The sequence below is a fragment of the Diplotaxodon limnothrissa genome, linkage group LG12 (genome assembly GCF_057381915.1).
Source record: "Diplotaxodon limnothrissa isolate DT_005_m linkage group LG12, D_limnothrissa_male_GT1.1, whole genome shotgun sequence".
Taxonomy (NCBI): domain Eukaryota; kingdom Metazoa; phylum Chordata; class Actinopteri; order Cichliformes; family Cichlidae; genus Diplotaxodon; species Diplotaxodon limnothrissa.
In genome coordinates this window covers 35,466,874-35,479,438 of record NC_140607.1, presented here as the reverse complement: position 1 = coordinate 35,479,438, position 12,565 = coordinate 35,466,874, and the positions used below count along the sequence as shown (strand labels likewise).

At 40.8% G+C, this 12,565-nt stretch overlaps 1 protein-coding gene across 6 annotated transcripts in view; it reads left to right on the top strand.

Annotated features, from left to right (window-relative positions):
• LOC146621796 (ral guanine nucleotide dissociation stimulator-like) overlaps window positions 1-12,565 on the top strand; it is a 63,968-nt gene that overhangs the window by 35,908 nt on the left and 15,495 nt on the right. The window lies entirely within an intron of this gene.

The window sequence follows — 12,565 nt, the reverse complement described above, 5'->3', positions numbered from 1 at the left end:
TTAGAGTGTTTTACATCCAAAACACCCTCCGAGGGAACCGTGAGCCTCTGAGTTCTGGGTTGGGCCTCCGTGGATCGGTCCAGGTTTAATTGAGTGGATGCTTGATTAAATTGGGGTCTTTGGATCCCCGCTGTAGTGGTGACGTCATTGTCTGCATTCACTTATTACTTGTGCTCTGATATGTCTGCATCACTGGAGCCGTTAAATCTTAAGCAGCTGTTATTTTTACTGAAATGAAAACAAGAAAAACAGCATATTTCTACCATTAAAAGATGACAGCATCTCACATTATTCATCATTTATTAATTTGTATTGTGTTTTCACTACATATTACTAACAAACAGACCTGTAACAGCTGCTGAGGTGTTTGTGTGGTGTGTATTTACATTTCTAGGCGGGCTAAAGAGTAGATTTAACACATTAATGTTAACCCTCTGTGGTCTAAGTCAGCATAAGCAATAAAACCAACTCTTCACTATGCTGGCCCTAGTTTTTAGAGGTTGGGTTGATCACTTAGACCTCAGATGGACAATCAAGAATCACTCTTGTTTGTGTTCCCGTGGAGTTGAATTGTGATGCTAGTAGAGCTCAAATCATAGCCTGTACATGAAAGATGGACATAGCCACTAGTTGGCACTACAGATGTTAGTTGATTAAACAAATTATTCTTATTTCATTGAAGTACAACAGCAGTTTCCTGCTAGTTCAACAATGTTAGGACGCCACTGGCTGGTGCTCCTGTAACTTCAGTCTCTGTCACGTTTCTTTGAGCCAGCGTGGTTCTGCAGGACTTCTGCAGGAAGCTATGTGTGACCACATTCATGTTTTTGTTAATGAGGTTTTAAAGCCTCAGAGTGAACTTTTTTGCTGTCACCATCTTGCTGGTTTGAGATGAGATGGAACAAACTAATGAGATTGATGCTTTATGGTTTTTGAGTCTGTGTGGCAGTTTAAGTTATACAATTTTAAAAGATGTAAAACTAACGATTGATACCACAAACTCATCAGGAAAGCGTTTGCTAGGGTCATAGGTCAAGTGAGCAGCAGGGGTCTTTATTCATAAAGAATCTGACTAGTCTGTGCAACTAGAAAAGTCTCCCCCTGCTGGCCATTAGAGAGAATGCAGGTTAAATGCTTCACTCTTCAAACACATGGAGGGTTATTTTATTCTTTAGTAAACTAAACCGAAACATGTTAACATGTTTGACTTTAGAAGACTGAACACACTACAAACCCAATTGTGCCAAAGTTTTAATGCTGTGTAAAATGATATATTTATGATATGCTTTCTGTGTTCTGTTGTGAATTAAATAGAGGTTTATGGGTATGCAAATATTTTCTTTGCTCTGCAAATTTAGAGCAGTTAATAACAGGAAATTGTCCCTGCTGTATATGAAGATCACGTGTGTTTTGCTTCTCTATCACTACACTGTTTTCATATCTCTAACTGTCATGTTCCCCCCGCCTTGCTGTCCTCTTTAAACCCAGCCTCATAGATATGGTTTCATTGCTATCTATAGAAATTGCCTTTGTTCTGGATTAAATAAACGTTTTCCAGCCTTGTGCTCCATACATCTCGAACATTCGATCACATAAGGAGGGCAGGATGAGTAATCATATTTATTGGTCTTAAACGGAGCCAAGGATTGGATGGCAGTGTCACCATGGAGACCATGTATTCCAGTCTGTGTACCTGGATTACATGTTCTCTTCTTTTTACTTTTCGGTGTCTTCGGTCAGACTGGACTGGTATCAGAGGTTCATTATTAAACCCCCCCCCATTTGCCTCAGTGTGCCCCTGCTGGTCTCCCGTCCCCTGCTAACCTGTTCTGCTTCGTCCCTTTGCTCTAATCTAATCCTCTGCTCTAACACAATTACCTAATCCCCCTCCTGCGGAGGCTGAGGGGTTTCCTCCACAATCGCTGCCTTTATTCCCCTCCTGCTGCACATGAATGTTATTTGATGCTGAGGTTGTGTTGCAGCATGAGGGGGTCACTGGGGCTAATGTGGTGCTGCCGGCGGTCAGATTGAGCTATTTGTTGATCCCTCTGACTCCGTGTAACCAGCAACATCAGCCTCAATGCACTGTATCGTATAGCTGAGAGGATCGAGTGGCTTTGAAATGGAGGTGTGCCACGAGATGAAGTTACTGCAGTGTGAGGCTAATAACAAAGTGATGCTGTGCTGTGTCACGGCTGGATGATTGTTTTGGGCGATTAATGGGCATTTTGGTTCTTTGTAAAATCGGATTTGTTATAACAAAGGCACAAAAATGATGCATGCCTGCTTAAATTTGAAGTTGAAGCTGATGTGCTTGACCAAGTTACATTTATCGACCTATTTCTACAACATTTTGTATCTTTCTGCAGGAACTGACCCACTGATATGGCAAGGTTGATGGAATTGCTTTTTTTTCTACCCTATAATAAAACAGTTGCACTCATGCAGAGTTTTTTTTTCCTGGCTCAAAATGGGCCTCTGAGGGGTGACTGTGCATACAACCACAACTCGTCCACGTGTAACTGAAGAGGATAGTCTTTGTTAACCTCAGTTAGCAGAGGGTTTCTTGTTATTTTTTTGCCATTTGATTGGTACAAATGTATTGCATTAAGAGTTAAGCGGTCTCTCTGTGTAACAGTGTGTACTTTGGCTGTTTGTGCATCGTGCTTTGTTTCTTCTTTTTCTTTACCAGCTTTGTTTGACTTTATGTAACCGTGTTTTTGCTTCTTCTTCTTTTTTTTCAACCCTGTATAATCTAATTTTCACAGGAGCCAAGAAGCCCTCTTGGCCACAGATGCAATAAGCCAAACGGTATACAACAGTGCATTCAAGCTAAAAATAGTCATAATTACCAACGATGCAGTCCGTTAGCAAATCAGCAGGATCAGGGGCCGAACCTTTCATAAAACTCTGCTGAACAAAGACTGCTGCTTATCGAGCCCGTCTCAAGAGAAACAGTGAGCACTTTGAACTGTCAGCTCATTCAATTACAAATCAGTTTGCAGAGAACATCAGAGAAGCAGCGAAGCAACTCCCAGAGCAATTGGTTCAAGGGACTCTGTTCACCTTTGTGCTTAAAGGATCTGATTCGGTTTAGGAAGGAAGGAAGTGCAGGGACTTTTTCATAGATCATTCCCCTTAGTGTTTAGTGAATGTTCTCCATGTTATTGCAGCACCAGCTATCAACATATTTAAAAAAAAATAAAAATCTGGGATTTCCGTCTATTAACCAAAAATATCCCCTAACTTTAGAACAAAGCAGGGAAATTGGAATTCCAAGCTTAATTAAGGGGGTATTCAAAGGAAGAAAAACAATGCCATTTACCTTGGACAGTGTTCAGCACGACGTTGTCATTGTTTCCCTACAGGAGCAACAGAAAATATGTTTTATTTTTACTTAAAAAGGCTGCTGCTGCTGACACGTGGTGCAGTAAACAGAACAACACAGAACTGAACCGATGTGTCGATCGGACTGATAATCAATCAAATATCAGATCAGTCCATCCCTAATAGACACACACCTCCAGTCGTCCATCTTGTTGTGTTTGTAGTTGTTGCTATGCCAGTCGCACCGTAACCGCGTGAATGCAAACAGACAGAAAGCCCTTGACAATGAGGGTAACCCCTCAGTGGGCAGCTACCCTCGGGGAGTACTTAGGAGTCTTTAGTTTTAGAAGCGCAGAGTGACGGCGAACTGAGAGACTCCGAGCTGCTGAAACATTTTCCATGAACTTCGTTCTTTCTGTCATCATCTGATTGTCCTCGGAGCTAACAGTGACTCAGCCTTGCTTGTGAGCAGTCCCAGATGTATGTTATGATACTGCAGCGCAGCACCGGTTAGCCCCACATGGAAGAAATGATCTCAAACACAATCAGAATAAACCAAAAACTGGACAGTGCACAATGCTGGATTACGGTTTCCTCTGTGCATGTCTCATTGTCTAATTATATCCACATGACCCGGATTTACAGTGAAGAAAAAGTGACTTCAGTCAGCTTTCTCTGGCCTGAGTCACGGGGATGCCATTTATGATGTGCTCTTATTTAAGATAAGCCCCGACAGCCGGAACTTTGGTTAAGTGTCGCTGTGAGAATCAGGAGCCGGACCGTCCGACTCGGCACAGAGGAGCTTTTGTTTCTGGGTTCATTTTGAAGAGAGAAAGTCGAGTGGCTGAGGGCTGGATCGCAGCAGCAGACAGAAACTGGAATGTGAAGGCCAGACGCCTGGAAAAATACTCGGTTCTCCAACTTTGCTCAAATTGCCTGATTCTGCACTTGCTGTCTGTCTGCTGCAGCATGTTTATCTAAACCTGGAGAAAAACTTTGACATCAATATAATCTTTGCGGAAACAATATTGCGTTGCTTTATTTTGGTAGGCGTTAGAACATACAGAGGGAAAAATGAGCCGGCTGGCTGGTGTCCCCCTGTAGGCTTTAAAACTTGTGAGTTCATGTTTGGATTTAGGTGAAGTTTATTTTAAGACACAAAGCAGTTACAACCCTGTCGCGTTTAAAGCAGCTATTTTGTTTTACTGAGCGAGTTACAAAGTGGGTCAGAGCAGGAGAGAAGGTTCTGGAGGGATTTGATTTAATTCGGCAGGATTAACTGGGAGCAGACGGGGAGGATGGAGGTCTTTAATGCGCTGTGCGTGGACACAGCTCAGAGGTTTTGCTTGTAAGAAGTAACGTTTAAACCTCCTGCGGGACAAAATGATCAAAGTTCTCGTTATCACTTGAGAATTAATTGGGATTTCCGTCACGCTGGTTTTGTAGCCTAACCACATGTTTCTGGTGGATCGCTGCTGGTATTAGTTACCTGACCGTAACTCTTTTATGAGGTTGTGAAGAGTCACAGAGGATGGTTTTTCTTCTTCTTCTCTTCCACAGGTTTCAGCCGTGCTGAAAGATTATCATTAGAAAAAAAGTGACTGTGATAGTAACAGGAAAACCTCCAGCATAAGCTAGTGAGCAGACCTTGAGTCAATGCTATTTGCATCAGCAGGGAACTTCACGATACAGACTTGAAGTCTGGGAAAGCAAAATTACTGAAATCTTTTGTTATATCCTTCAAAATATATTTTAGATTTTAGCGCAGATGTCCTCTGACTCCCAGAGTGTAAAGCAAGAAATCCTAACTGCAGGTTGTCTTAAAAAATAAAACGTTGCTTGTTCTGGAGCCTTCCCACGTATCAGACAGTCCTCATCAGCAGAACGAGCTTGCTCAATGGAAATGTCAGCGTTTAAACTTTCCACGACACCAAACGTCTGCATAGATATGTGCAAAAGCTCCAGAGTCAACAACAGAGTGGACTTTGAGTCGGGCTTGTCTGACTCAGGGTGACATAAATGACTGAATCCAAGTCGTGTTGATATTTGAGGAGTTTTACAGTCAAATTTAATTAGCATTTAATTTGCATCAACGATGATTTATGGATATGAAAATCAGCCCTGTTTGAACGGGATCAGCATAAGAGGCTCATTTTCCCAATTAAACTGTGAGTGTGATTGATAATGGCAACGCTAAAATGAGCAAGCCAGCTTGGCTCGGTTAATACCTTTCTCTCTCACATGGGCAGAAATGTCCTAAGCCGAGGGTTAAATCAAGGTCTTATTTTAGTTTTTATAGAAAAAAAATAAATTTGAGTGAAATTAGTAGAAAGTATAATTCAAAAAACATGAAAGAAAATAAACTCCATCCTCCATCGTTTGCTGATCCACAGTCACTGCCGTCACTTTGAATCTTCTTTGACACTGTAAACAAGCCAACTTAATAAAAACAAAATCTGATTACAGGAAATGTAGATTGAGGTCATCTCCTAAATCTAAGCAGAAGTTCTGTGACCCACGGCTGGTCTGTCAAATTAATTTCTCTCCAAAGTCAGCTTTTGGACAGCAGAAGCACAGGGATAAAAATAGACCGTTTGTGTTGTTGTTAGTTTGGGAAAGAAATGATGGAGAAACTGCTGGAATAAAGGTAATTTGGAAGTAAGGGGGCGTGTCTTTATGTATTTTTGTTTTATTGATAAGAAGAAGTTTTGTTTTATGATTTTAGCTCCTTTTTTGTTCACTAATACTTGTGACTTAAATTTATATTATCTAAATATTTATCGGGTGATACATCCCAGTGTCATCTCTCATTTTCTCTCTGCTGCCAACAGCTGAAAGTTATTTGAATATCTACCTGCTGCACTGGATGGGAACTAAAGTCTTTGGTCGCCTCGTGACTTTGCCAGCACCTGGTTACATTTATTGTCTTATCCAAGAAAGTATCTGCATGTCTACCTGCTGTAGTGTTCATGGTGCTTGATTAAAACTAAAACATCAGCTCTTGGACAAATTATTTTAAAGAGAAGTTGGAAATTATATTGTATGTTTGCATTTGCGTCCCGACACTTTAGCTGTTCAGAAGCATCAGTGGGAGATGAGTAATGACTTTGGCGCATAAACCAGCCTTCTGCTCGCAGAGACCCCCTCAGTGCCTCAGTGTTTACCAGCTAAAGAGCTCGGCTACACCCTCCTCCCCTCTTCTGTGTCTTACCCCGCTTCCAAATGATCTCACCGCCTTTCAGCATTCATTGTTAGCGAGGGGAAGTCACCGGCTTGTGCCGTGGAGTTGAAATGGACGCGTTGCCTTTGTTCAGCTGTTGATTGTTTTTGGGGGAGGGGGCAGGTTTTCTCTTGAGAGTTTCTCTTGATCTGCATTTAGACTCTGCCTCAGAGGGGATTTCTAATGGTCACTTTCGAAGCAGGTGTGTTTGCTGTTGATGAGCCCTGTAGCTTCACTCCTCCGAACACACTCCCAGAGGGCTCTTTGGCCTTGGGGGGGATTTGGCGCAGCCCCAAGGTTTACTTCAGCCCTTATGTTTATTTTAGCCTGTTCCTGTGCCAGTTAGCTGTATTTATAAAGCCTATACACTATCAGATAGAAAGAAGGAGGTTTGTTATTTGAGATAAACCTTTTTCTTTTTTTAAATTTTGGGATGTGATTGTCTTTTCGAACTAATGAAAAGGTCAGCCGGCTGCTGTGAAGAGGCTGGGAGTTGATGCTGATGCTCTCGACTCTTCTAACTTTTAATTTCAATAGAGAATCGTTCCTGTTTATGTCTGCTTGGGTCATTAGAAGTGTGGCCATTGTTTTTGGTAGTGCTAAGAGCTTTGTTAACAAAGGTTATGTTTATGATCAGGAGACATAAAAACTTGTTGGGAAGCAGGAAAATTATGATCCAAAGCTTGTTACCTCATGGTATGCCTTTCTCAGTTAGAATGTTATGGTTGTTTTATAAACTAATTAGCATTAGTGATGTTTGCTATGAAATTAGACTAGTTGCAGAGTCTAAAAACACAGAATCCCTTTAGAAAATGTTTAATACTGATCACACTTGAAATCCACAGATTTAATTAGACAAATAAACATTTATTGTATATTTTCAGAGCTATATGAAACCTTTAATTGAATCGTGTTTTAAATGTTGCTGAAATGTTTGGGCTATGTATAATGTTGAAAACATACACAGTGTGAGATGAGTAAAGATAGCAGCTTTGAAATGTCTGTTTGAGTATTTATGCACATCTAGGGCTGTGCTATATGACCAAAATCTCATATCCCGATATAAGACATCTATCGTCCCGATAACGATATAAATCACAAAAATGTAACATTTTCTGTAAATTCTATGAATCTCGGACAGCTCGTCTTGCGGGAAATGTTTCCAGCTGCGCGTCATGTAGCTGGAGTGTTTTAACCGAAGCATGAAGCTATACATTTTTAGACATAAGTTGTAAACGCCGCCGTTTTCTTTGTGAGTATTTATTACACGGCGTGCTGCAGGGAAAAGCCTGTTCTAACGTTTGAATTAAAGGTTTATTTTTTTTAGCACCTGACGGCTCTTTTTTACTTCTCATCCGTAAATAATCTGCTCTTTCACGTGATTCAGTTTATTTTGAAAAGTCTCAACAGGATCTTGAGCTTTATTGTGAAAGGTTTATGTGGAACATAAACAAGCGGACACGCGATGCTGTTACCGTCGTTGTTGCTAACGACAACGCATAAAAACAGGCGCTTGTCCGTCCGTAGTGTGGTTATATAAAATATAAGAGAAAGAGAGAACTTTAAGAAATTAATATAGCCACTACAGTGACCGATGAAAAAATATTGCCGTAAACAGTTTATTTTGCGACACCACGAAACAAACGATAGCGTAAAATGAAACGATAGACTTTTTATATCGTCATCTGATATTTATCGTTATATCGAACAGCTCTATGCACATCCCTAATTAACATGAACACACACAGCTGAGTGCATACATTTGTGTGTGTGTTTTACGTTATTAAATCATGAAAAGCTACACGATCCTTCATGATCAGTCATACTTACCTAGCTGCCATGGCAGGTGCAGGAAGGAGCTAGTCACCTCGTCCTGCTGAAGATAGAATTTAGCACCAATTGTCGCCTCCTTGTTTTTCCTTCACCCTTTGATAGATGACTGTGCATGTAAGTATATCTGGTCCACATGTAGTTAAGGCAGTGCAAGAGTCTGTGCTGCCTTTTTAATAGAAAATACGTGAACTTTCCTGAATTGACTGTGTAATCAATAAAAACTTTTCTCATTTGGTTTACTTTTTTAAAAATTAGAATCCTGGTGATTTTCCTTTTTGGATGGAGTCATGCAGGAGTAACCCTTAAAGTCACTCAAGGTGTTTGTGCCTAATCCTGATGCAGTCAGAAGCTCTTCTCCATCTCCATCAGCCCCGAGCTGAGATGCTGGAAATGGACTTGAATGACTAATTCTCTGAGGATCCACGATAAGTGGCCGTGACAGATGACTGTGGCACTGCATGCCATTCCTCCATAGTGATTCACACCGCCGTGGCTCTTCCTGTTAGGTTTTAATATGTTCATCTTTCTTGGCCCCTCAAACAGCTAATGTTTATTTTACAGTGGTGTTTCCCCACTCACAGACAGTCCAGGTATAAAATCTTGAAACTCTGCAGCCTTCTTGGTAATAGCCGTGAGAGAGCCTTTACTTTCAGCTTGGGTCATTTTGTCAGTGGTAATAAGTTTATAATCTAAGTTTATGTTTTGGATCAGGGTAGAAGATAACCTCAAAATCTGTCATGGAAACAAAAACAAACACCAGAGTTTTTTGGAAGCAGGAAGACAGGGACTCAAAATGGTTGAAAACATCCATCACGAATGCTGGTTTGACCTCCTTATTTAAAAGTACAAGTTTAAAAACTACCCAGCAACTAAAAACTGTTAAAAGTCTTTGACCAAAGTGCCTCCTTGGGTATTCTTGGCCAGCAGGAATCCTTAAAAACGACCCTTAGCAGCTGGACAAGCCTCTTTTGTTTCAGCCCTCTGTAAATCTACTAGGATTTTGCTTTGGTACATTCGTGCGGTAAGATTACCATTTAATGTGAGGGCTGAGCCGACTCCTGTACTGGAACACCGGGCAACAGTCAGGCCAAAGGAAGCCAAGGAAAAAAACCCACTGTGTTTAATATAAACCAGTTTGTTTGAGCATTAAAACAAGTCTAAAACAAGGATTATGTGGCTTAATTTTCCTTTTCCTTCCTTCTGGAAACGTATCCTCCCTGCCTCGTGACTCTGTCCTGACACTTTTACTCGCCTCACATTCCTCCAGCCCACTTTGCATTCATGGTCATTCACAGCCAGGACGGTGTAGGTGAATGTAGAGTGTGGAGGAGGCTGTTTCTAGATGCCAGACATTTCCTGTGGACCCTTCTGTAGTTGTGTCATTTATATTGTTGTCAGTGTAACTGATTCAGAGCAGTGTTCGAGGAATATTATTCAGCTCAGATGCTCCAGATTATATTTACAATTATATCAGTTCTTTCTTAAAATGATAGCAGCAGCATCATCACTGTCTGTTACTTGTAGACAGCCACTTCACTTTGAATATGTTTTAATCACTGCAAAGATTTTCTTGTAAAACAAAGGATGACCTAGCAAAAAACGTTTGGGAGCCACTGGGTTAGGGTATGTTCATGCTTTGGAAAATGTGATTGAGAGCATACATTTTGGACTTTTAACTGTATTTTCATAAGCTTTACAGCTTTTTTACAGAGAGAGAAATATATGGTACATGTTCTGTGCATTAGCCACCTTGTCCTGCTTTGTGATCAAAGTGGGCTAAACAATGAAAGAAAGCCGTGTTAAAGGGAGGATGATCTTTAAAAGAGAAGAGCTAAAATGGCTTATTTCAGACAGGAAGGTCCAGCATGAGGTGATCAAGGATTATTATGAATGTCGACTCAGAGAAATAAGCAGAATAGGTTCTGTTTAAACTATAAAATCTGTATGCCATATTAATAAGCATCAAGTTATTTCCCAGAATTGACTATGCCTGAACATCGTGACACATCAGGATAAAAGAAATAATTTGTATAATTCACTTTGAACATCTTGTAGTTTTCAGTGGAAACACTAAGAGACTAAATTTGCATTGCTATGTTCAGGAGAGCTGCCGGTAAATTAAAAATAACCAAAACCCCTTCCTCTGCTGTAATGACTGTGACGCAGTTTGTTTAGTTTTGTTTTTAACCACAGTGGGTAAATTGGATTCTATAAATAAAAGTAATCAGTGCTTCTGGTTCAGTGTGATTTCTATAATTAACATCTAACTGTGACCCTGCTTTGTCTGGCGTGTCATTAATTGTTTATAGCAGGGATTTTAAAACGCGGTGTGGTGTTGATTTTATTGATGAAACACTGAGTCAGGCTGAAGGAATGCGAGGAAAAGATAAATGTAAGTGAAACGAAAAGGGCTGCTTCTGGATTTATGAGATTTTATGAGAAACCCCCCACTGAATGTCTTATCAGTGCTTTTGAGCTGTTACATCAGTAAACGATGCTGATTAAGTCAAACTGCAACTGAACCTGATTTAAAATAAACTTTTTTTCTCATTTTATTTACAAGGAGAGTGATCGAGCCCAAATGTTCAAACTGTAAAACTGTTTTCAGTTTAAGAGGAAAACTGAAAACGCTGTCACCTGCTTCATGGCTCTCGTAGGAAAACACCCCAGTTTTCAGACTGAAGACTAAATCTCTTATGGCAAAAGCAGAGTCACCTCTAGATTTAAGCCTCAGTTTTAAAACATGCTGAGCTCCGAGATGGTTCACAAGGTGTTCAACATATCAGCTGTGCAGCTGAGACCCAGACGAGTCACTGAGACGAGCATTTCTGTCCGTTTTCACTGGAGAAACCTTCAAATGAACTTTAAGATTTCATTTTCACCGACATTTTGAGTCTAGATTCAGCTTCTAGTCATGTTGAAATAGACAGTGGTGTTTCACACTTGGTAGTTTCCTCTGTTGAAGCCATTTGGAGATGGCATTGAACTCCCCTTTTTAGAGCATCAGCCTCTCACTTATTTTTCTACTAGCACGGACTGTTTGGTTTGCACGGCAACACTTACGGGAACATGAATAGGAGCATTATTCTGGGAATCGATTCGCCCGATAGAGCGAGGAGCTGCCCTTGAGCGCTGCATTTTTCGGGCCGGAGGTGATGGTGGCGCGGCCTCTGCGGTTTGGCTGATAAGAGCCGCTCCTGCTGTTGAGCCTCTCAGCTGCAGCTGTGCCTCGGCCATTATATCCAGCAGGATTTACAGCAGTCCAGGGGTTGTCTCCTCTCTTTATCTGTCACATACACCCTCCCTCAGCTGTCAGGGTCTCTTCAGGGTTACTGAAGGTCACCTTCTGTGTACAGGACTCTTGTTTATTGGGCAGAGGTTAGATATCCCAGTTAAAGCCAGTTTGATTTGAGTCTTTTTTCTGCGTTTATGAAAACATTGTTGGTTATCAAGTGTGTGAAATGGCATCGCCTTCTGTCCATAATCTGTTTGTTAGTAGGCTGGTTCTGACATAACACTAAATGATTGGGCTGCAGCTCACGGTTATGCTCATTGTTTTTTTGGCCATTAACTGTTACTGTTTCACTCCATACACGTAAAATAGTGAAAAATATCACAGTTTCTCCCAATTTAGTCTTTGTATTATTACTCAGAGAATGTTAGCTGTTTGTTGACATTTAATTACAGCTCCAAACGGTGCTGAGCGTCTCTCAGCCCCGAGCTGAGATGCTGGAAATGGACTTGAATGACTAATTCTCTGAGGATCCACGATAAGTGGCCGTGACAGATGACTGTGGCACTGCATGCCATTCCTCCATAGTGATTCACACCGCTGTAGCTCTTCCTGTTAGGTTTTAATATGTTCATCTTTCTTGGCCCCTCAAACAGCTAATGTTTATTTTACAGTGGTGTTTCCCCACTCACAGACAGTCCAGGTATATTTGGTTGTTCAATTTAGCATTTTAGAAAAATTATCCAACCGTGATCAAGTTTCTAGAAAACTAGAAAAAAGTGCTTCTTGCTCTTATTTTGAAAATGAACTCCTCTAATTATGTTCTCATCTTTATTGCTTGGGAGCTGATCTTTGCTTACATGTTTAAGTCATCCTCCAAAGGTCCATTTAGGTCAATTAAATTCAAGAGGCAGACATCCTTATTGCTGATATCTCTAAAACTGGGCAAGCTA